The sequence below is a fragment of the Pristiophorus japonicus genome, chromosome 8 (assembly GCF_044704955.1).
Source record: "Pristiophorus japonicus isolate sPriJap1 chromosome 8, sPriJap1.hap1, whole genome shotgun sequence".
Lineage (NCBI taxonomy): Eukaryota > Metazoa > Chordata > Chondrichthyes > Pristiophoridae > Pristiophorus > Pristiophorus japonicus.
The window spans coordinates 27,736,672-27,760,505 of record NC_091984.1 but is presented as its reverse complement, the minus strand read 5'-3'; the positions used below and the strand labels follow the sequence as shown (position 1 = coordinate 27,760,505).

Below are 23,834 nucleotides of genomic sequence, written 5' to 3'. Positions count from 1 at the left end.
ATTTGCGTACTTGTTAAGAGCTGCGTTGCATGTTCTAGATACTCCAAAAATGTGAGAAATAAGGAAGAAAATTATAATATAAAACTCAGCTAAGAAATAACAGTAACATCTTTCATTTTTAACAACAGGTGAGTATTATAGGGTGACCATATTTTCTAAACAGAATCGGGGGGACACAGGGTGGGAGCACAGCAAAGTAGCCAGGACACGTTTCAAGAAAACTGGCTTCTGCTAGTGGAATACGCACACAGACAACGCCATTTTCACTTTACACTGAATCTCGAATCTTGCGTGTGTTCTGGCAATAGTGCTTTACCATCTATACTCATCCCCGAATAACCCAGGGCCGAAATTCAGCCTCCGTAAAAGGCCACTTACCGCTAGAAAGCGGTGGCCAGGCAGCGGAGTCGAGTGGCCGCCAACTTCCAGTCCAATGGCCACCATGATCGGAATTCAGCTCAGGGAATTTTCTGGCGGACCCCACTTCCGCCCCGCTGTTACCGACTGTCCGAAGCACGTCATCAAAGTGCTCACCACCGCTCTCCCGCACCTCGATGGCACTCTCCGCGAAATTTAGATGGAAAAATCAATAAGCCACCGCGCGGTGCCCCCGTCAGCTTTTTCTGTCGGTGCACCTTCCATTCACTGTGTGAGCCACAGCAGTGCGGCAGCCCTTAAAGGGGAGGGTGCAGTGCCGCGGCTACCATTTTTTTTTGCCCGCCGATTTCCTGATCAGCCGGACACTTATGGCCCCAGTTTCAGCTGGGCCGCCAACAGGCAGTCTGGTGCCCCTTCTTGGTTGCCAGGCCGCTGGCCTGGCCAAAACCATCCCTGTTGGCCCTGTGGCTAAGCCTAAATAATCATTGCTTTTCTCCCCTTTAAATGAGGGGAGAAACGTGGTGAAGCACATGTATACTGATGTCAGCACCACTATGCCGCTAACTGACAGCGGCGGAGACTCCGTTTTGCCCCACTTCCTCCCCTCTAGAGTACTTTCTGCCCTCATTATGACCAACTTCTGGTCCGCTCCAAAAAAATTGCCAAAGAGCTGAAAATGGTGATCCATTTTTACCGTCTGATGTGATGGTAAAAACACTTACAAAACGGTACGTGCATCAGGTTTCCAGTGGGGGCGAATTTCTACTCCGGGTTTAATTACTTAATTTTAAATTTGTTCAAAACAGACTGAGATTTTCCATGTAAGTTGTGAAAGGTTTCAGAAACCTCTTCCCGGTGGGAGAATTTAGAGATTGCTTTATTTAGTAAAGAAAACACGATGCACCATGCTGATCTGTGGTAAAGTAAATCCACTCATCCACCAACTCTCACTGCGCCCTCGGCTTCTGCCGTGCATTTTAAAGGTTCCAGTCACTATTGGCCGAAACAAGGGGTCAGGTGACTCAATCCCCCGCAGTGCAGTGCAGCCTGCGCTATCGATGGACCTTTTCTCCCCCGCGCTGCATTGTGGGAAGACGGGGCCGCCATCATCATCTCTGTTCAACCAACTCCTGGAATCTGTTCCTGAGCTCAAACTAAGAATTTACCCCTGGGGTTTCTATACATTTGTGCTTAAAGAAACAAAGCCTCTATACGGGACGAATTTTCTGAACCGGAGACTCTTCCGGGGACATTGTTTGCCCCAGGAACACAACACCTAATCTGGGGACTGTTCCTGGAAAATGGGGACATATGGTCAGCTTAGACTACTTGCTATTCCAGAGTTAGGGTAAATAAGACTAGTCGTTACTGCCTAATCTAGGAGTTTCCTAGATTAAAACTCTTTGTGCTTCTCCACCTCAGCAATTTAATAAAATTGAGGGGGATGTACATATTGATGCATTGAAGAATTATAACAAAAGTTGCAGGTAGACTGAACAGTTATTTAATCACAGCTCCACTGGGTGAGGTACGGTGGCAGCATACTGCCCCTTTTTGCCCGAGGTAATGGGCTGCGCTGAGACAGGGTATCGCAACTAGTTGCCTCTGTTCTCAGAAAGTAGTCACCTTTGCGGCTCATCTGCTGCCGCTGAACCATTACATGAATCACATAAAATCGGAAATCGCATTAGTCCATTAGTCATGTTAGTCACAGATCCATTAACCCTTTTACTTGTACCTCGTGGTATTAACTCTTTTCGTAAATCACCCATCATTTTAAACACAGTAATCATTTCAGCATCAAAATATTAACTCCTGTCTTAAATCACGTCATCATACAAATCACATAATTCATTTAGACTCGCTCTTGCCTTACAAAAGTCTCTTTGTGCGGACCGCCAACAGTGTAAGGTCCTTTTAAGACTCCCGGGTACATTTCCCTTTTAAGACGCCATCTTGTTGTTCCCATGAGGCTTCCACTGGGCGCTGCCATTTTAGTTGCCCTGCTTGCCTTTCTCTGCAGACTTCTACTGCCACGAGGCTCGCCACCATCTTGAGCTCGCTGCGCCCCTTTATCTAGAAACAACTCCGCCAACAGTTGTAGCCGATTACAGAAAAGGAGGTTCCAAGCCAAAAGAGACGTAACGTGCCTGAAGAAATGGTACAGAAAAGGCATAGGTTAGATGCTCATTTTGTTGAGGAGGAGCTTCCTGCAATTACTGAACCAATTGAGGATGTGAGTGGCTTGACTGCACAGCTGAGGGAGTTTGAGAAGAAAAATGTGAATCCCGTTTCTGCTCTACATCTGTTTTGCAAGCGCAGAGGATGCCGTCTGCATTTCCAAGAAGTGGAGAATTCAGAGGCTTCTGGCATGACATGTTACTCTCTTCATGCAGTTGTGGATGGGGTTGAGTTTAAAGAAGGATTAGGTGTCAGCAAAAAAAACGGCCAAGAACATTTGTGCTGAAGCCGAAACTGCGGGATGCTTGGGTGTCCTTGATCACTCGCACCTTGGAGATCTGCTCGTACCTGGAGAGCACTTCTTCCAGGGCCTGCTCATCTGTGTCGAGATTTAGATGAACAGCTTTCCTTCTCCAGACCCTTTTGCAAGGTTGGTTTCCCTGCTGAACTCTAGCCTGCTGCTGCCTACCGGTTCACTCTCGACTCTCTCTCGGGACCCACCACACTTCGACCGCACCCGGGAGCCACAACGCACCGGCCCCCACACCGGCGCATCCTCCAGAGCCGGCCTCTGCCTGCGGGCCGACGGTGCATGCAGGAGCAGCCCGTCGAAGCCCTTCTTTCTCCTCCAGCTCGGTCGGCGCTGCTCTTTGGGAACCCAGGGGACAGCGGTCTGTGGAGGAATGAAGCCTTCCCAGCTCCCATGGACCTTCCCCATCCACCTCCTGCCGAGTAGTGTCGGCCCATCGCCTGCAATGATCCACAAAGGTAAACCGTGCGTCTCGCCCCCGTGAGGTACCTGCACATCCGTTCTGCCAAGAACAGGTATCAGTTCCTTGGTGTAGGTACGCAGCTTCGCTGTGACCGGGACCAGCTTGGGTCGTGCAGCTGGGTTGATCCACAGTTTATCAAAAGTTCTCTGACTCATCAGCAACTGATCCGATCCAGTGTTCACTTCCATATTCACTGGGACTCCGTTAATCTTGACTTCCAAAACCACTGGGGCCGAATCGTCAGTACAGGTATACAGTCCAAACACCTCATCTTATTCTGCCTGCTCCTCCTGGATGGTGGATCATCTACCATCTCCTCAGCCACACGGTGAGTCAGGTTCTTTTTGCACATACGCTGAAGGTGGCCTTTTGTGTGGCAGGTATTGCATGTATACTCCGCAAACCTGCACCGGTGAGCCCCATGGCTTCCTCCGTAGCGTCAGCATGGTGCTACTCGATTAACCCCCCTCGGCGGACTCTGAGTTCCAGGACCCCGAGGTCCGTGCTCTCTGCCCTGGGCAGAGCCACGTTCTGCAGTTTTGTCCATGACAGGCGCTATCCTGTGGACAGTGCCTGCCGGGTTCGAGACTGTGTGGGGGATCATCTGCTTGGTGCTGCAAGTCGATGTCATAAATGCCCGGCTGATGGTGATGGCTTGCTTCAGGGTGACTGTAGGTTCAGTGGATAGCAGCTTGTGAAGGAGACCCTCATGGCCAATCCCCATAACAAAAACGTCTCGTCAAGGAGTGTGCCAAAATCCCACGAATGGTGGGAGAATTTGTACCTGGCCGTGAGGATGCTCTCCTTCGGTTTCAGTTGGTCACGAATGAGTTCAATCAGCTCCTCATATGACTTGTCCTTGGTGTTCGCGGGTGCCAGCAAATCCCTGACGAGACAGTAAACCTCATCGCCACAACTGGACAGCAATGTCACCTTACGCTTCTCTCTCAGTGCGTTCGTGTCCTCCGTCAGGTCGTTTGCTATAAAGTAGTACTCGAGCCTTTCCGTAAAGGCCTCCCAATCATTACCCACTTTAAAATCCTTTAGCGAGCCCAGATTGAAGCTCGTCCGTGTCCTCGTCGCCAATTTGATGTATGTAGCACTCAAATCACTGACTCCACACAGTCTGGTGTTATAGTAACTGCTGTGACCGTAGTCCTTTATTGTGTAACTCCAGAGTGCCTCTCAGGTGTGGTGGGCAGTCTTTTATACTCTGTCTTGCAGGTACTTTCAGGTCTCCCACCACAGCGTCCTCTGTGGCGCACCATTGTGCCCATACATTTAATGTACCTGGACAATACATAACAGTGTGGAAGACTTTGTCATGATGGAAGACCATTTTGTAGAAGGTGTTAATGGGAAGATCTCCATTTTGATCTGCATGCTTCAAGGTTGTCATGGGGGTGTAAAGAACATTTGTCTGATGACAGAATGGTGAGTTGGCTGAGAGAATGATCTTCATTATGTGCTGTTCAATAAAAGAGAAGAGATAAACGTTCAAAACTAGTCACAAAATGAGTTAGAAATTGTAAGAATTAATTTTTAACTAGTGCTTTCCCCACACTATTGCACTCCCCCCCCCGCCCCCCCACCCCCCCACCCCGTGCTCTCCCAGCCTCCCCGTAGTGATCTCAATTTTTACTCTGGGGCGGGAACGCACCACAGCGAGCTGTGTGTCCCTCTGAGAGAGGCCGCAAGCAGGCTCGGCTGATTTTAACGGTGTGCGTGAAGGAGCTGCCCCTCTGTTACAATTGTGCCGGTCGGAGGCAGCTGTCGGGGACCAGAGGGAACTGCGGTCTCTGCCATGAAGGTAAATAGATAGGTGGGGGAAATCCCGGTGGGGGGCGGGCGGAGGGGCACGGTACGGGCACAGGGGAGGCCCAAGAGCAGGGGAGACCCGAGATTTACCTGCAGGCCCCGGTGGAGAACTCCTGCTCTTCCAGGCCCACAAGGAAACTTAGGAAGAAATAACTGAACTTATTCGGCCTCTTCTGGATGCTATCCTTGGCAGGTTTAGCCTGGCAAGGCTGCCCCGCTCAGGCTTCGGGTTAAAATCACAGATCGAGCCCCAATGATGTCACTGGGGCCTGATCTGCATATTTAAAGAGAAACTTCAGGCGGTTGTCTTTGCTGCCTGCAATTTAAAATTGCAGTCGGTTAAATAATTTTTTAATTCGTTCATGGGATGTGAGCGTTGCTGGCAAGGCCAGCATTTATTGCCCATCCTTAATTCACCTTGAAAAGGTGGCGGTGAGCCGCTTGCTTGAACCACTGCAATCCGTGTGGTGAAGCTAGTCTCACAGTGTTGTTAGGGAGGGAGTTCCGGGATTTTGACCCAGCGGCGATGAAGGACCTAACTGCACTGTTGGAGTACCTTGATTACACCGACTGCAGCGGTTCAAGAGGGACCACCGCCTTCTCAAGGGCAACTAGGAATGGGCCAAAGATTCTGGCCTTGCCCGTGAATGAATAAAAAAATGACTAATGTTTTGTCAAAGTCAAGGACACGAGAGTTAAGCTTCAGATTAAAATTTAACCCATTCCTTCCGGGTATAGTTCCATCTTTCTGGTTTCATTTTTTATTGAGCTGCACTATAAGCCTCAATAAAGTGTTTGTTTTATTATATTACTTCTGCACTTTGTCCCAGGCTTGAGAATATTTCCTTATAGTTGCGCAGGTAAATGTTTGTGAACATACTGCTCATTTCCTGGCCTGCTGCAGACAAATCTATTTTCACTCCTTCTTCATAAACTTTCTTTTCAAATTCAGTGACCACAGGTCAATCAGAGTAATGCTGTCAGATAAAAAGGAGAGGTTATTGATGAAAGCCTTTACGTTTATGTAAATAAGTTTTGGACAGCTAGATGAGGCCTTCATTTTTTTCTATAATTATTTTACCTTTGTTACCTTTTAGCATTCTAGCTAGATCAGCGTACTCTTTGAAATCAAATTCTAAATAAAGTTCTTGATAATAACCTGTTATGTTCTAAGTGGAACAGTAATATAACATTTTTAAGGTTAAAAAAGGCACTTGTTTTGAACAACCCTTGTGTGAAAATGCTGCAAAAATGTGTTTCCTGTAAAACACTGTGTTGTGTTGCAAATGGTTTTACCACCACAGACCCAACAGGAAAAATATGGCAGAATAATTTTAATCTGTTTAGCCTGATAATACCTGTTTAAATTCAGTTGTTATCATTCTCACCTCAGTAAGAAAGTTCAAACCCCACCATGGACTAGAACACATAATCTAGCTGACACGTCAGTGCAATACTGAGGGCATGCGGTATCAGATGAGATGTAAGGCCAAGGCCCCATTTGGCTGCCCAATTGGACACAAGACAAAGAAAAGCAAGTGAGTTCTCACACTGTGCGAGCCAACATTGCTCCTTCGACGAACACCACCAAAACCAGATTATCTTGAATTTCCTATTTGCAGAACGTTGCTGTGTGTAAATTGGATGCCACACTTGCCTACATAACAACACCGACTGCATTTCAAAAACAATCTATTGACATTGATTTTCAGCTTGCCACAAGGGTGTACATTTTAGCACTCTGGATCTGCTCTCATGATTCTCTCATGATACGGGCTTTCGCTCCCACACTATGCACTGTTCCCTGATGACATGTTGAACCTGCATCAAGTTCTGTTCACCCATAACCCCTGTGCTCGCTGACCTATGTTGGCTCCCGGTCTAGCAATGCCTCAATTTTAAAATTCTCATCCTTGTTTTCATATCCCTCCGTGGCCTCACTGCCAACGTTCCCTCTAAGCTGCGAAGGTGCGCAGCTGTCTGTCGGTCCCACACAGCCCAGGACCGGCTTTTCCAATGTTAAGTTTAGAGCTTATACGCAAAATTGTGAATGGGCCGCACGGTCCCTTAAAGGAACCGTGCAGCTCGAAAAAATTAGGGGGAACATTGCTCACTACTTCCTATCTCTGTAACCTTCTCCAGCCCTACAAGCCTTGGAAATCTCTGCGCTCTTCCAATTCTAGCCTCTTGCATCTCCCAGATTTTAATCGCTCCACCATTGGCATCCAGCCGGCACGGGCTCGATGGGCTGAATGGCATTCTTTCATGTTGTAACATTCTATGATTCTATGCTTCAGCTGCCAAGGCCCTAAGCTCTGGAATTCCTTCCCTAAAACTCTCTACCGCTCTTTTCTCCTTTAAGATGCTCCTTAAAGCCCACCTGTTTGACTAACTTTTTTGTCACCTGTCTTAATATCTTCTTATGTAGCTCGTTGTCAAATTTTGTTTGATAACGCTCCTGTGAAGCATCTTGGGATATTTTACTACATTAAAGGTGCTATATAAAAGCAAATTATTGTTATTTTTGTTGAGATTGATATATTTTTGTTAGTTAAGGGTATTGAGGGTTACAGAACCAAAGCCGGTGGATGGAGTTAAGATACAGATCAGCCATGATCTAACTGAACAGCGGAACATGCTCGAGGGGTTGAATGGCCTACTCCTGTTCCTATGTTCCTATGAGATCACCTACCTGAGAACTGAAACATTGTGTAAGAGACAAGTTCTCTGAGGACAAAAGCAAGCAGCAGTTTGTAAGGATGCGGAGGTTGGTCATCCAATCAAATAGTCTGCTTACAGTCAAAACTCAGACATGAACAGTGGCCACTTGGGCAGGTTCCTGGACACCTGTGCAACCATACCTCAGCCAGGAGTCAACACGGTCAGGTAAGGGGGAAAATTGGCTGGAAAGGATAAAAACATTTCAGTTGACATGATGGCCTTGAATTTCCTCAGGGGTGTTAGTTTAGTGTCAGGGGCTAGAGGCCCGTGGGGGTAGGGAATTGGCTAAGACCTGAAAACAGCGCATCTCCACCCACAAGAGGATGTGCTTGAAGTTTCCAATGGGGCCAGGGGCAGGTGGAACTTCCATCTGCCCCACACATGGAAGAGGCGAGACTAGCAGTAGGATTTCAGGGTCTTCAGGCCAGAGCTCTTACCGAGAACACCCTGAGAGGCTATCAGGCAGAGTTCCAAATGGGACATCACAAAGAGGAGGCTGATTGTCTGCAGTGTGTGCTCTCATGGAGGCGTTCCATCAGTGGCCCTCACAAGTAGCCATTTGGCACAACAATCCCATTCCCCACAATCCACCCCCGTTCTCTAGCAAGCACCAAGATGTGCCTATACTGGCGTGTGTGCTCACCGAAATAGGGATGTTTCAGTGGGGTCAGGAGCTGATGTCAGTGATGCCCACTCCACTGCACTTACGCTGGCAAAGTGTGGTTGCAGGTTTTCAGGGTTGATATGTTTATACAACTGACAGATAAGATGGATGGAATGCACCAGAATTATTAAAGTAATGTTCATGGTAGACATTATAAAGTATAAGTCTTTACTATATTAAGCACTGAATATATACACTACCTAATATAATGCAATAACGGATACATCTCAACGTGGATCATTTAAATCAGAGTGTAACAAGAACTGTCACACTCAAAAATCAACTCTTGCCAAAGTGAGCAAAATTCTTACCTACTTCAATTTGAATTTTATTGCCTGAATAGCTAAACTTTCACAAAATCCTTCCACCGCAAATTTCGATGCTGCGTAGATGTCATTGAATAATATACCTGAAAATGAAAGGAATAACCAAATAATTGGAATTTACTGTGATAAATAGCACCTCATGGCACAAGAAAGAGAAATTGATTCACAGATTATACAAATCAAACGTGAGCTTTACAAGAATGTTAATCATCTACACTTTTAAATAACGATATCGTAAGAAGACTTTTAGTGTAAATCATACCCTGAATGCCCATCACACTACTAATCACCACAATGTGACCCTTCTTCTTCCTCTTCATGTCTGCAAGGACTTCTTTAAGGAGCCTAACAAGTCCAAAGAAATTGGTATCCATGACAATCTTCATCTCCAAGGTTTGGCATTCAATGGGTTCAATCATCCCCATTCCAGCATTGCTAACTGGAACAGATAATGCACACAGATTTACACAATTACCCAGCTTATCATCATTTTTCATTTTTAACTTTGCAAAACAAATAAGTTTATAAAGCTGAGTAGACTATCTATACATTAATGTATTTACAAAGCCCAAATCTCCTTGCAAAACCAGCACTAGGAGATTTTCTTCAACAAACTAACACTCCAATCTTACTTCACTGACTTGTAAACCCTTTCATTTTACAGTAACACTATAGGGTGAGCAAATTAATTCTTGAGGGGCAGTGTAATCTGATTTTCCAGCCTAGACATCATGCTGTCAGTCTTCCTATCCCTTCTCCAAAACAACTACCTACTTTACTAAGTCATTAATTAAAGTCACAGATTTACTTCTAGATTGCTGGTTTTCATAAAACCATTAAATATTAGCATTGCCTTGCATATATTTGTATATTTTACAGGTAACTTTCTTCCCTTTGCTTTCTTTGATAGCCGTGGCTCAGGTGTTAGCACATTCGCCTCAGAGGGATATAGACAGGTTAAGTGAGTGGGCAATAAGGTCACAGAGGGAGTATAATGTGGGGAAATGGTAAGAAGAATAAGAAAACAGAATAATTTTTAAATGGTGAGAAACTATTAAATGTTGGTATTCAGAGAGATTTAGGTATCCTCATACAGGAAAGTTAGAGTTAGCATGCAGGTACAGCAGAAATTAGGAAGGTAAATGGCATGTTAGCATTTATTGCTAGAGGATTGGAGTACAAGTGTAAGGAAGTCTTACTACAATTGTACAGGGCTTTGGTGAGACCACACCTGGAGTACTGTGTACAGTTTTGATCTCCTTATCTAAGGAAGGACATACTTGCTTTAGAAGTGGTGCAATGAAGGTTCACTCGATTGATTCCTGGAATGAGAGGGTTGTCCTATGAGGAGAGATTGAGTAGATTGGGTCTAAACTTTCTGGAATTTAGAAGAATGAAAGGTGATCTCATTGAAACGGATAAGATTCTGAAAGGGATTGGTAGAAAAAATGCTGAGATTGTTTCCCCTGGCTGGAGAGTCTAGAAGTAGGGAGGCATGGTCTCAAGATAAGGGGTCGGACTTTTAAGACTGAGATGATGCAAATTTCTTTACTCGGGGGTTGTGAATCTTTGGAATTCTCTACCCCAAAGGGCTGTGGATGCTGAGTCATTGAGATAGATAGATATTTGAACTCTAGGGGAATCGAGGGATATGGGAATCGGGCAGGAAAGTGGAATTGACATCGAAGATCAGCCATGATCCTATTGAATGGCGGATCTGGCTCAAGGGTCCATATGGTCTACTCTTGCTTCTAATTCTTATGTTCTTATGTTCTCTGAGTCAGAGGTTATGGGTTCAAGCCAAACTCCAGAGACTTGTGCACACAATCTAGCCTCACACTCCTGTGTAGTACTGAGGGAGTGCTGCAATATCGGAGGTGCCATATTTCGGCAGAAACATTAAACCGAGGCCCTGTCTGCCCCTTCAGATGGATGTAAGATATCCCATGCCACTATCCAAAGAGCAGTGGAGTTCTCCCTGGTGTCCTGGCCAAATGTTTATCCCTCAACCTACATCACTAAAAAAACAGATTATCTGATCATTATCACAAGGCTGTTTGTGGGACCTTGCTATGCGCAAATTGGCTGCTGCATTTCCTACATTACAACAGTGACTACATTTCAAAAGTACTTCAATTGGCTGCAAAGCACTTTGGGACATCCTGAGATCATGAAAGGTGCTATATAAATGCAAGACTTTCTTTCTTAAAGATGCTCACTGGTGCAAGGAGTGCTCCAGCATTTTACCTAAGTGACCATTTTCATGTTTACATCGAAATAATGAGTGCCAACAGGCTATAAAACCAAGCCCAATTATGTCCTCACTCAATGTCTACACATTCACTTATAACAGGACTGGATAGGAATTCTGAATTTTTTTTTTCCTCCGCCCTAGCCTTGGGAATTGGAGCAGTCCCAACTGAAATCCGCTAACTCAACACAAGTAAATGATCAGAGCAGACACCTTCTGAACTCCATGGTTTATTAATACACCCAGCGGTGCATTTACCCACTTGGCCATCAAGGATGTTCTCTACAGCCTCATAAATTCCTGGTTTGGCATGTCTGCTTTCTGCCCAGGGGTCTGTAATCTTGGCTGGAATCCAGTTCTGCTGCAATTCTGCCGTCTTCTTTCGAATGTAGTAGCAAAACAAATCAAACGTCAATATCCAAGTTGGATATCCAGGCCAAAGCTTCCAGTGTAACAGCATGGATATCTTGTAGGCTGCCTTCAAATTTCCTCTGAGGGCAGTGCTCAATGATGTGATCCAGGGTCTGATTAGGAGCTCCACAGTCGCAAGATGGGGATGCTTTAATCCTCCATCTATGGAGAAGGTGGCAGCATCTACCATGACCAGTTCTGAGGTGGTTGATAGTTGTCCACTGTTTGCCATTTTAAACTGCACCATTGAATTCCAATGAAGGAATGTGGGTTCCTATGTCGAGAGGGTATGTTGAAGTGGAGTTGAGAGCTAGCTTGAATCCCCTTACTAGAATAAGGTTATCTATCCCAGTGGGAATCAATTACCTTCTCCAGTGGGAGCCAAAGATTCAGAAAATAAATTATTCTTTTGCTCAACTGGGCCTTGAAGGGACTTTCGTCCGAGCGGCAAGGACTAGCGATAATGATTAACAGGAATAATGGATTTATTTTAGGGTTAGGATTAGGATTACTAACAATAGTAGACTAGTTTTGAATTAGCATCAGGCTGATGAAAATTGCAGTTTTGTTTTAGAATTAGGATTAGTTGGAATGAATTCATAGATAATTTCTCTTTAAAATGTTCAGTTGCCAATATTTTGGGTATTTCCTGAAAGTGATTGCACGTTGTAATCTAAACTACCCACAATAAATGTATCAAAACTGATTTATTACTGGATCAATGGTTACAACCCACATAGCTTTACCATCCAGCTGCAAACTATGGCTTTGTTTACTCCAGGCATTTCTTTTTGTTAATAATACCTTCATGTCTTTCTTAAATAATCGCAAAATTTCCACATATTTATTGAAAGGAACTTTATTACTGAAATTACTATCCAGTATTTTGTCCACTGTGGGATATGTGATCAAGTTATCAGTTTTAAAGTTATCAGTGTTAACTTTATTCTAGAATTGTTGTGCTGCGTTTATACCAGTAGTGCCATATAATTAGAGCAGTTGAATCTTATTGCACTTTGCTTGCGTCACATTTACTGAAAATGATCCAGAATGATATCAGGGCTAAAAGAGTTAAATGATGTGGACAGGTTATAGACTGGGCTTGTATTCCCTTGATTATAGAAGATTAAGCAATGATCAAACTGAGATTCTGAAGATGATTAAAGGATTTTATAGGGTGGATGGAGAGAAACTATTTCCTCTGGTGGGGTGGACACCAAAACAACGTTAAAATTAGAGCTAAGCTGTTCAGGGGTGATGTCAGGAAGCACTTCTTCACACAAAGGGTGGTGGAAATCTGAAGTTCTGGTCTCCAAACAGCAGTTGAGGCTAGGTCAATTGAAGATTTCAGAATTGAGTTTGATAGATTTTTGCTCTGATGTATTTTTTCTCTCTGTGTTTCCCATGGCAGCTGATAATTATCCTGCCATTCACACCCTATCTAAACGAATCTTTTTCTAACTTCTGCTATTACCATCTCAAGTCGGCCCATCATCCCTTTCGTCTCTCAAATCTCTCCTGTCTTCCACCCTATCACAGATCTTCCCTTTTGTTCTTTACTCCCCTCCCCCTTTCAGTGCCCCTTAAGAATTTGTTCATTTCAAACATTCGCCAGTTCTGAAGCAAGGTCACAGACCCAAAACTTTAACTCTGCTTCTCTTCACAGATGCTGCCTGACCCGCCGAGATTTCCAGAATTTTCTGCTTTTATTTCAGATTCCAGCATCCGCAGTCATTTGTTTTTGTGTTGTTAGATTTTTGTTCGGTAAGGATATTAAGGGATAAGGAACCAAGGCAGGTAAATGGAGTTAAGGCACAGTTTAGCCATGATCGAATTGAATGACGGCAGAACAGACTCGAGGGGCTGAATGGCCTACTCCTGTTCCGACATAGCTCAGATGCTACATTTTTGTTGTGTTTGGTCTGGCGTAACAGTTTGGTGTCCAGAAATCAATTCACATTGTCCTATTCATATTGTCCTATCTGCTTACTGGGAGTGAGTCTGAAATCCGTTGGTGCAAAGGACGAGAGCTGACAAGTAGTTTTATTACGTACAAAGACAGGTGAAAGGGGAAGTGCACACTGGGCATTCTGGTTTCCTCTGAAACGTGGAGCCCTGCTACTCACTTGACACTTGTGATACCTGCTGCAATGTGCAGTAGTGATCTGAGTTTTGGATAAAACCAGAGCAGCATTCCCTGTAGCCGGCGTATGCTGGCACAGTTTAATACATCCCACTCACATCAGCTCCATAATTGTAACGAGTTATTTAGAGATACTGACAGTAAGCCGTGATGATTCCATACACCCATTCACTCACTATTTCCCTTTCTCTCTAATTTCTTGGCCTATTGCTCATTGGCATTCAAAATGGCTGCCTTTTGCACAGGTATTGCTCTACTTTTCTTCAAACCTGTCATCATTACCTGCCCCCCCCCCCCCCTCTTAAAATGTCTACCCTTCCTCCTTTCTATTTGATATCCCTGCTGGAATTTCTGTGGGGGTTCTCCGGCGGGAGTTTCGCCAAACAGCCAGAGAAATGGTGGAAATGACTAAAAATGGTCATTTATGGCATTTCTGCAGGTTTCTGTCGATTTGCCATGAGGTTACGGTGAAGATTCGGAGAATCCCGTGAAAATTCAGAGCCTCCATCTGTAACCTCCCTTATCTCGCTAAAATCCTCAGATGCCAAGCTCTCCATGTACCTCTCTTATCACTCACTGTTTGAAATCTTTCAATCCATTTTCTGCCCACAGTACCCAAGACCACCCTATATTACAACAGTGACTACACTTCAAGATTACTTCATTGGTTGTAAAGCGCTTTGGGACTTCCTGTGGCCGTGAAAGGCAGTATATAAATGCAAGTATATTATTCAAAGTCACTGGCATGCTTTGTAACTGAAAACATGATGCATTATATATTTTTGTCCGCATCCAATTTCTTAGAGGGACAAGTAGCGTATAGCCTCATGAGATTGACCACTCCATCCTCCTCTACTGCCCTCACATGTTTCCACCCCTACCTGTCTCAATGTAACCAGCGGATCTCATGTAATGGCTTCTCCTACTATCCTTGCACAGCCACGTCAGGACTGGCACCAAAATTCTGTCCTCAGCAACCTTCCTATTCTTCATTCACATGCTGAGCTTCAGCAACCTAATTCGTAGCTATGGAGTCAGCTTTCACAAGTACACTGATGACACCCAGCTCCACTGCTCTGTCATTATCGCTGTTGACTCCATGGTCACCTCTGTGAAGTTCAACTTCTTGTCCAACATCAAGTTGTGGACAAACCAGAATTTTCTCCAACTTAACATTACCAAGACTGGTCATTCTGTTCAGCTCCCACCAGAAATGTCACAATCTAACCCCATAATTCCATCCCCCACCTTAGCTGTTGCACAAATTTGAACCCAACAGTGCATAACCTTCGTGTCCTCTTGGATCCTAAGCCAAGCTCAAACCTTGTATTCCATTATGACTGTCCATTTCTACCAACCTACACTGAATTCAAAATCTTCATTCTCATTTAAATCTCCCCATGGTCTTGATCCACCCTATCTCTGCAACCATCCCCAGTCCTAACTCCACTTTGCACCCTCTGCTTTTCTAACGCTCCCCTTTTGTGTGATCTTGCTCTCCATTCCAGCAGCAGTGCAGACCCTTCAGCCATCTCAACATTATACTCTGGAATACATTCCTAAACCTTGCTACTTCTTCTCCAACTCCAAAAGCCGCCTCTTCAGCCATGCCTTCAATCACCTCCCCTAATTGCTTTCCGACTGATTCTTCATCCATTTCCCCTGTGAAGTGTCTCTGAGCATTTACTACATTAAAGGTATTATATAAATGCAAGTTGTTGTCTTTTTTTTCTTTTGTCTGCCAGTCTCTCGATTTCTCATTCTCTATGAAAGGGCATTGACCTGAAACATTAACTCTGTTTCTCTCTCCGCAGATGCTGCCTGACCTGCTGAGTATTTCCAGCATTTTCTGTTTTTACCTCTCATTCTCTACGTCTGTCTAGTCACTTGAATAAAATACATAGAATTACATACAGCACAGAAACAGACCATACGGCCCAACAGGTCTATGCCAGTGTTCATGCTCCACACGAGCCTCCTCCCACCCTACTCATCTAACCCTATGAGCATAACACATTATTCCTTTCTCCCTTATGCACTGTTTTTGCTTCCCCTTAAATGCATCTATTCTATTCGCCTCAACAACTCCATGTGTTAGGGAGTTCCACATTCTAACCACTCTCTGAGTAAAGAAGTTTCTTCTGAAATCTTTATTGGGTTTATTAGTGATTATCTTATATTTCTGAGTCCTATTTTGGTCTCTCCCACAAGTGGAAACATCTTCTCTAAGTCTATCCTATCAAACCCCATCAAAATGATTTTTTATGCTGGATTTTCTTATCGAGTATATCGATTTTCCTGTTGGGGATACTGTTGATATAGCCCTGGATTGAATCTTCGCTGCAAACACCCAGCTGCTTAATCTCCAGTGTTTTGCCCAGTGCATTGCCAGCAGGACCTCATGGTGGCATAGACTACAAATGAAATCGCAAAAAGCAATATGCTCAGAAATACAATATGATCACAGCTTCCTCATTAGACAAAGTTCTAAGAAGCTCAATCACCAGAACATTTCCAGTATATTTGGTATTTTTTAACATTGAAAGATTGAACAATATGGCTTCTTATAAAGGCTGCCTATGTCTCAGAAATACACCATTTCTGTAATCATTCCCCCCTGACCTCATTTGCAAATTGAATTGACAGTCTCAGTTTACATTCATGTCAATAAATCTATATAAATTGGTCATGATTAGAGATTTACATATTTACAATTATTAGAACCAGATCAGTGTCCTTTTTGGATTATTCTCTTACATTACCACATAAAATGTAAATCGGTTTCAATGGCAGCAGTCTCTTATATTATTATTAATGTTGTACTTTAACTTAAATATAGATTTACAAATACAACAGAGCAAGATACATTTAAGGGGAGGCTAGACAAGCATATGAGGGAGAAGGGAATAGAGGACTATGCTGAAAGATTTAGATGAGGAAAGACGGGAGGAGGCTCGAGTGGAGCATAAACACCGGCATGGACTGGTTGGGCTGAATGGCCTATTTCTGTGCTGTATATCCTATGTATTAACAAGGTGTTATTCAGATGCTTCAGAGCTTTCATGTTGCAATAAAATGCCTCTTCCTCCTTCCTCACTCAATCCCTGGTCACCTTCATTCGTCTCTCCCTCGATCTCTGTTCTTTTCCCTATTCATCCTTCGTTTTCACTTTATCTCTGTTCCTCTTTGTCTCCCCTATAAACCTGTCCTTATCTTTCCTCTCCTTCCTATTCTTGTTCATGTTTTTCCCTTCCCTAACCCTGTCCTGCTCCCTGCTCGTATTCCATTCTGTCCTTTTTCTTGTCCCTCTCTCTATCCTTATTTCTATTCCTCGCCATCCTTCCCTATTCTTTCCACTACCCTATCTCTATTACTCTCTGTCCTATGCATTCATGCATTCCAATCTTTTTCTTTCATTCTCCCTATCACTGTTCAGGTTAATGTTTTTAAATCATTTTGTTTCTCTCCTTATCCCTACCTTCCTGTTCATGGCCCTGTCCCAATCTTTCTGAGGAACAAGCCTTTTGTGTTTGAAACTCACCCATAAACCTTTTTTTATCATCCTTGGCCAGCTTATTCGCTATGGCCAAACCGGTCCCAGAGGAGCAGCTCATGATCAAGACGGTTTTTTGAGCCATTCTGCGAGTTGTGGTACTTGCTCAAGTGAAAAGAAATTATTTAGCTTTGAGATAGCCCAGCACTCATTTATCTACAGCAAGACCGACTCAGCACTTACCGAAGTTCACATCTCTATGATGAGATAATCTCTAATAAACAGATGGCCAGCACAGGAAAGCTTTGACAATGTAAGTATGTTACAACATGCTATATAATAAATAGAACAATTTTTTTTTGATAACACAACATGTACACACAAGTCTTTGTCCTGCTGACTTGGGATCCCATTCAGCTAACCAATAAGATGTATGTTGTTTCCCAAAATCAAAAATTTGCAAGCGTATTATTTGAATATTCAAATAGAGTTAAGAGGTGTAGATGAATTAGTGCAATGTATGTATGTCAGAGAAAACTGTTCTACCAGAAAGGTTAGCCTCCCTTCCTCTTTCAGATGCCGACTGACCTGTGCATTCCCAGGGGCTTCTGAAACTGATGAGCTGGACGTGATGGGTCCGAATGTCAACGAATATTAATTTATTTTTGTTATCATGTTACATAAGAACATAAGAACATAAGACATAGGAACAGGAGTAGGCCAAAGGGCCCCTTGAGCCTGCTATTCAATAAGATCATGGCTGATCTGATCATGGACTCAGCTCCACTTCCCCGCCCACTCCCCATAACCCCTTATTCCCTTATCGTTTAAGTAACTGTCTATTTCCGTCTTAAATTTATTCAATGTCCCAGCTTCCACAGCTCTCTGAGGCAGCGAATTCCACAGATTTGCAACCTTCTGAGAGAAGAAATTTCTCCTCATCTCTGTTTTAAATGGGCGGCCCCTTATTCTAAGATCATGCCCTCTAGTTCTAGTCTCCCCCATCCGTGGAAACATTCTCTCTGCATCCACCTTGTCAAACCCCCTCATAATCTTATACATTTTGATAAGATCACCTCTCATTCTTCTGAATTCCAATGAGTAGAGGCCCAACCTACTCAACCTTTCCTCATAAGTCAACCCCTCATCCCTGGAATCAACCTAGTGAACCTTCTCTGAACTGCCTCCAAAGCAAGTATATCCTTTCGTAAATATGGAAACCAAAACTGCACGCAGTATTCCAGGTGTGGCCTCACCAATATCTTATATTGTTGTAGCAAGACTTCCCTGCTTTTATACTCCATTCCCTTTGCAATAAAGGCAAAGATACCATTGGCCTTCCTGATCACTTGCTGTACCTGCATACTATCCTTTTGTGTTTCATGCACAAGTACCCCCAGGTCCCACTGTACTGCGGCACTTTGCAATCTTTCTCCATTTAAATAATAACTTGCTCTTTGATTTTTTTTCTGCCAAAGTGCATGACCTCACACTTTCCAACATTATACTCCATCTGCCAAATTTTTGCCCATTCACTTAGCCTGTCTATGTCCTTTTGCAGATTTTTTGTGTCCTCCTCACATATTGCTTTTCCTCCCATCTTTGTATCGGTCAGCAAACTTGGCTACGTTAAACTCAGTCCCTTCTTCCAAGTTGTCAATATAGATTGTAAATAGTTGGTGTCCCAGCACTGATCTCTGCGGCACCCCACTAGTTACTGGTTGCCAACCAGAGAATGAACCATTTATCCAGACTCTCTGTTTTCTGTTAGTTAGCCAATCCTCTGTCTATGCTAATATATTATCCCCAACCCCGTGAACTTTTATCTTGTGCAGTAACCTTTTATGTGGCACCTTGTCAAATGCCTTCGGAAGTCCAAATACACTACATCCACTGGTTCTCCTTTATCCACCCTGTTCGTTACATCGTCAAAGAACTCCAGCAAATTTGTCAAACATGACTTCCCCTTCATAAATCCACACTGACTCTGCCTGACCAAATTTTGCTTTTCCAAATGTTCTGCTACTGCTTCTTTAATAATGAACTCCAACATTTTCCCAACCACAGATGTTAGGCTAACAGGTCTATAGTTTCCTGCTTTTTGTCTGCCTCCTTTTTAAAATAGGGGCATTACATTTGTAGTGTTCCAATCTGCTGGGACCTCCCCAGACCAGGGAATTTTGGTAAATTACAACGAATGTATCCACAATCTCTGCCACTACTTCTGTTAAGACCCTAGGATGCAAGCCATCAGGTCCAGGGGATTTATCTGCCTTTAGTCCCGTTATCTTACTGAGTACCACCTCCTTAGTGATTGTGATTGTGTTTAGTTCCTCCCCCCAATAGCCCCTTGGCTTTCCACTGTTGCAATATTGTTAGTGGCCTCTACTGTAAAGATTGATACAACATATTTGTTCTTTATTTAGATTCAGAAACATTAGGATGTGGGTAGTAACACTGGCAGCTACACATTCACCTATTGTATTCACCATAGTTTAAACAGCAGCCAATGTCCAATGTCCTGTTACAGGAGATTTTTTGTAATGCAAATGTTTAAAGGCAAAATTTTGTCCTTGTATAGGTTCTTGCCATGGTTTAGACATAGGGCGAGACTTTCATAAGAACAAAAGAACATAAGAAATAGGAACAGGAGTAGGCCAAACAGCCCCTCGAGCCTGCCCCGCCATTTAATAAGATCATGGCTGATCTGATCATGGACTCAGCTCCACTTCCCCACCCGCTCCCCATAACCCCTTATCCCCTTATCCCCTTATCGTTTAAGAAACTGGCTTTTTCTGTCTTAAATTTATTCAATGTCCCAGCTTCCACAGCTCTCTGAGGCAGCGAATTCCACAGATTTACAATTCTCTGAGAGAAGAAATTTCTTCTCATCTCAGTTTTAAATGGGTGGCCCCTTTATTCTAAGATCATGCCCTCTAGTTCTAGTCTCCCCCATCAGTGGAAACATCCACTCTGCATCCAACTTGTCAAGCCCCCTCATAATCTTGTACGTTTCGATAAAATCACCTCTCATTCTTCTGAATTCCAATGAGTAGAGGCCCAACCTACTCAATCTTTCCTCATAAGTCAACCCCCTCATCTCCGGAATCAACCTAGTGAACCTTCTCTGAACTGCCTCCAAAGCAAGTATATCCTTTCGTAAATATGGAAACCAAAACTGCACGCAGTATTCCAGGTGTGGCCTCACCAATACCTTATATAGCTGTAGCAAGACTTCCCTGCTTTTATATTCCATCCCCTTTGCAATAAAGGCCAGATACCATTGGCCTTCCTGATCACTTGCTGTACCTGCATACTATCCTTTTGTGTTTCATGCACAAGTACCTCCAGGTCCCGCTGTACTGCGGCACTTTGCATTCTTTCTCCATTTAAATAATAACTTGCTCTTTGATTATTTCTGCCAAGGTGCATGACCTCACACTTTCCAACATTATACTCCATCTGCCAAATTTTTGCCCACTCACTTAGCCTGTCTACATTCTTGTATCGTCAGCAAACTTAGCTATGTTACACTCAGTCCCTTCTTCAAAGTCGTTTATATAGATTGTAAATAGTTGGGGTCCCAGCACTGATCCCTGCTCTACCCCACTAGTTACTGGTTGCCAACCAGAGAATGAACCATTTATCCCAACTCTCTGTTTTCTGTTAGTTAGCCAATCCTCCATCCATGCTAATATATTACCCCCAACCCCGTGAACTTTTAACTTGTGCAGTAACCCTTTATGTGGCACCTTGTCAAATGCCATCTGGAAGTCCAAATACACCACATCCACTGGTTCCCCTTTATCCACCGTTTGTTACATCCTCAAAGAACTCCAGCAAATTTGTCAAACATGCCTTATCCTTCACAAATCCATGCTGACTCTGCCTGACCGAATTTTGCTTTTCCAAATGTCCTGCTACTGCTTCTTTAATAATGAACTCCAACATTTTCCCAACCACAGATGTTAGGCTAACTGGTCTATAGTTTCCTGCTTTTTGTCTGCCTCCTTTTTAAAATAGGGGCATTACATTTGCAGTTTTCCAATCTACTGGGACCTCCACAGAATCCAGGGAATTTTATTAAATTACAACCAATGTATCCACAATCCCTACTGCTACTTCTCTTAAGACCCTAGGATGCAAGCCATCAGGTTCAGGGGATTTAGCTGCCTTTAGGCCCATTATTTTACTGAGTACCATCTCCTTAGTGATTGTGATTATATTAAGTTCCTCCTCCCCTATAGCCCTTTGGCTATCCACTGTTGGAATATTGTTCGTGTCCTCTACTGTAAAGACTGATACAAAATATTTGTTCAGAGTTTCTGCCATCTCCATGTTCCCCATTACTAATTCCCCGGTCACGTCCTCTAAGGGACCAACATTTACTTTCGCCAATCTTTTTCTTGTTATATACCTATAGAAACTCTTGCTGTTGTGTTCCTAACACAGATGAGACTGCACACAGGGAGGTTAAAGTAACAGTGACCTCAGTCTTTATCAAGACACTCCAGAGTGAGGAACAGGCCTTAGGGGCCGGCTTATATACAGTGCTCCCAAAGGATGCTGGGATCCCTTGGGACTTCAGGGGATGCGCTCCCTGGTGGCAGAACATGGGAGTGCATGCTTTACAGATACACAACATCACTTCCCCCCCCCAAAGTCAAAGTGAAAACTATTTACAAGGTGAGGTGTTCGGTAGCCTTTCTTTCCCTGGTGGACTGCCTCGGTACAAATGTCTGTTCTGGTGTGTTGGCTGTGCCCTCGCTGGGCTGGCGTGTTGTTGGCCCTGCAGCACTGCTGGGTGAGCCTGGCCTTGCTGGGCTCTTGGGCGTGATGGGTTCAATTTCTTGGTCCGGCGTGGTGTCGTTGATCCTTTGGGTGTGTGTTGTGGGCTCGAAAAAGGTGGTGTCTGCTGTGGGTTGTTCAGGGCAGTCTGTGAACTGCAGCCTCGTTTGGTCCAGGTGCTTTCTGCAAATTTGTCCATTGTCTAGTTTGACTACAAACACCCTACTCCCTTCTTTAACTATCACCGTGCCCGCGATCCACTTGGGACCATGTCCATAGTTTAGCACATGCACAGGGTCATTCCGATCAATTTCCCGTGACACAGGCGACCATCGTTTGCATTTTGTTGCTGCCGCCTGCTCTCTACCTGATCATGCAGGTTGGGGTGAACCAGCGAGAGTCTGTGTTTTAAGTGTCCTTTTCATGAATAGCTTAGCCGGGAGCACCCCTGTGAGCGAATGGGGTCTTGTGCGGTAGCTGAGCAGTACTCGGGACAGGCGGGTTTGGAGTGAGCCTTACGTGACACGTTTGAGGCTCTGTTTTATTGTTTGTACTGCCCGCTCTGCCTGCCCATTGGAGGCTGGTTTAAACGGGGCCGAGGTGACATGTTTGATCCCATTGCGGGTCATGAATTCTTTTAAATTCGGCACTGGTGAAACATGGCCCGTTGTCACTGCAGGCCGTGGATGGCAAACACGGCGCTCAGGCTTTCAATGGTGACAGCAGCGGTGCTTCCCGACATTATTTCACATTCAATTCATTTTGAAAAAGCATCCACCACCACCAGGAACGTTTTACTGAGAAATGGGCCCGCATAGTCGACATGGAACCTCGACCATGGTCTGGAGGGCCAGGACCACAAACTTAGTGGTGCCTTTCTGGGCGCGTTGCTCAACTGAGCACATACACTGCATTGCCGTACACAGGACTCTAAGTCAGAGTCGATACCGGGCCACCACACGTGGGATCTGGCTATCGCTTTCATCATTCCTCTACCCGGGTGTGTGCTGTGGAGATCCGAGATGAACGTCTCCCTGCCCTTTTTGGGTAGCACTTCGCGGTTACCCCACAACAGGCAGTCTACCTGAATGGACAGCTCAAATTTGAGGCCAAACAGGTACTGATGCATTTTCTTTACCCCGAACACACACGCTAATGCCTCTTTCTCAATCATTCTGTAGGCCCTCTCGGCCTTAGACAAGCTCCTGGAAGCATAGGCGACAGGTTGCAACTTTCCCGCAACGTTAGCTTGTTGTAATATACACCCGACTCCGTATGACGACACATCACATGCTAGCATAAGTCTTTTACACAGGTTATACAATACAAGCAGCTTGTTGGAGCATAAAATATTTCTGGCTTTCTCAAAAGCAATTACTTGGTTTTTTCCTCATACCCAGTTCTCACCTTTACGTAATAACATATGTAGGGGCTATAAGAGGGTGCTTAACCCCGGTAGGATGTTACCAAAATAGTTGAGGAGTCCCAGGAACGACCGCAGCTCCGTGACGTTCTGTGGCCTGGGCGCATTCCTGATAGCCTCTGTCTTGGTGTCTGTGGGCCGAATGCCATCCGCCGTGATCTTTCCCCCCAAAAACTCCACTTCTGTTGCCATGAAGATGCATTTTGACCTCTTCAGCCGCAGCCCTACGCGATCCAGTTGCTGGAGGACCTCCTCCAGGTTTTGTAGGTGCTCGGCGATGTCCCGACCCGTGACCAATATGTCGTCCTGAAAAACCACCGTGTGTGGTACCGACTTGAGTAGGCTCTCCATATTTCTCTGGAAGATCGATGCAGCCGACCGAATTCCAAACGGGCATCTGTTGTAGATGAACAGTCCCTTGTGCGTGTTGATGCAGGTGAGGCCCTTCGAAGACTCCTCCAGCT

The 23,834-nt window shown here is 44.5% G+C and overlaps 1 pseudogene; it reads right to left on the bottom strand.

Moving 5' to 3' along the window:
- Window positions 1–1,755: 1,755 nt before the first annotated feature.
- LOC139269114 (retinol dehydrogenase 8-like) lies at window positions 1,756–17,304 on the bottom strand (annotated as a pseudogene).
- Between the last annotated feature and the right edge of the window lie 6,530 nt (window positions 17,305–23,834).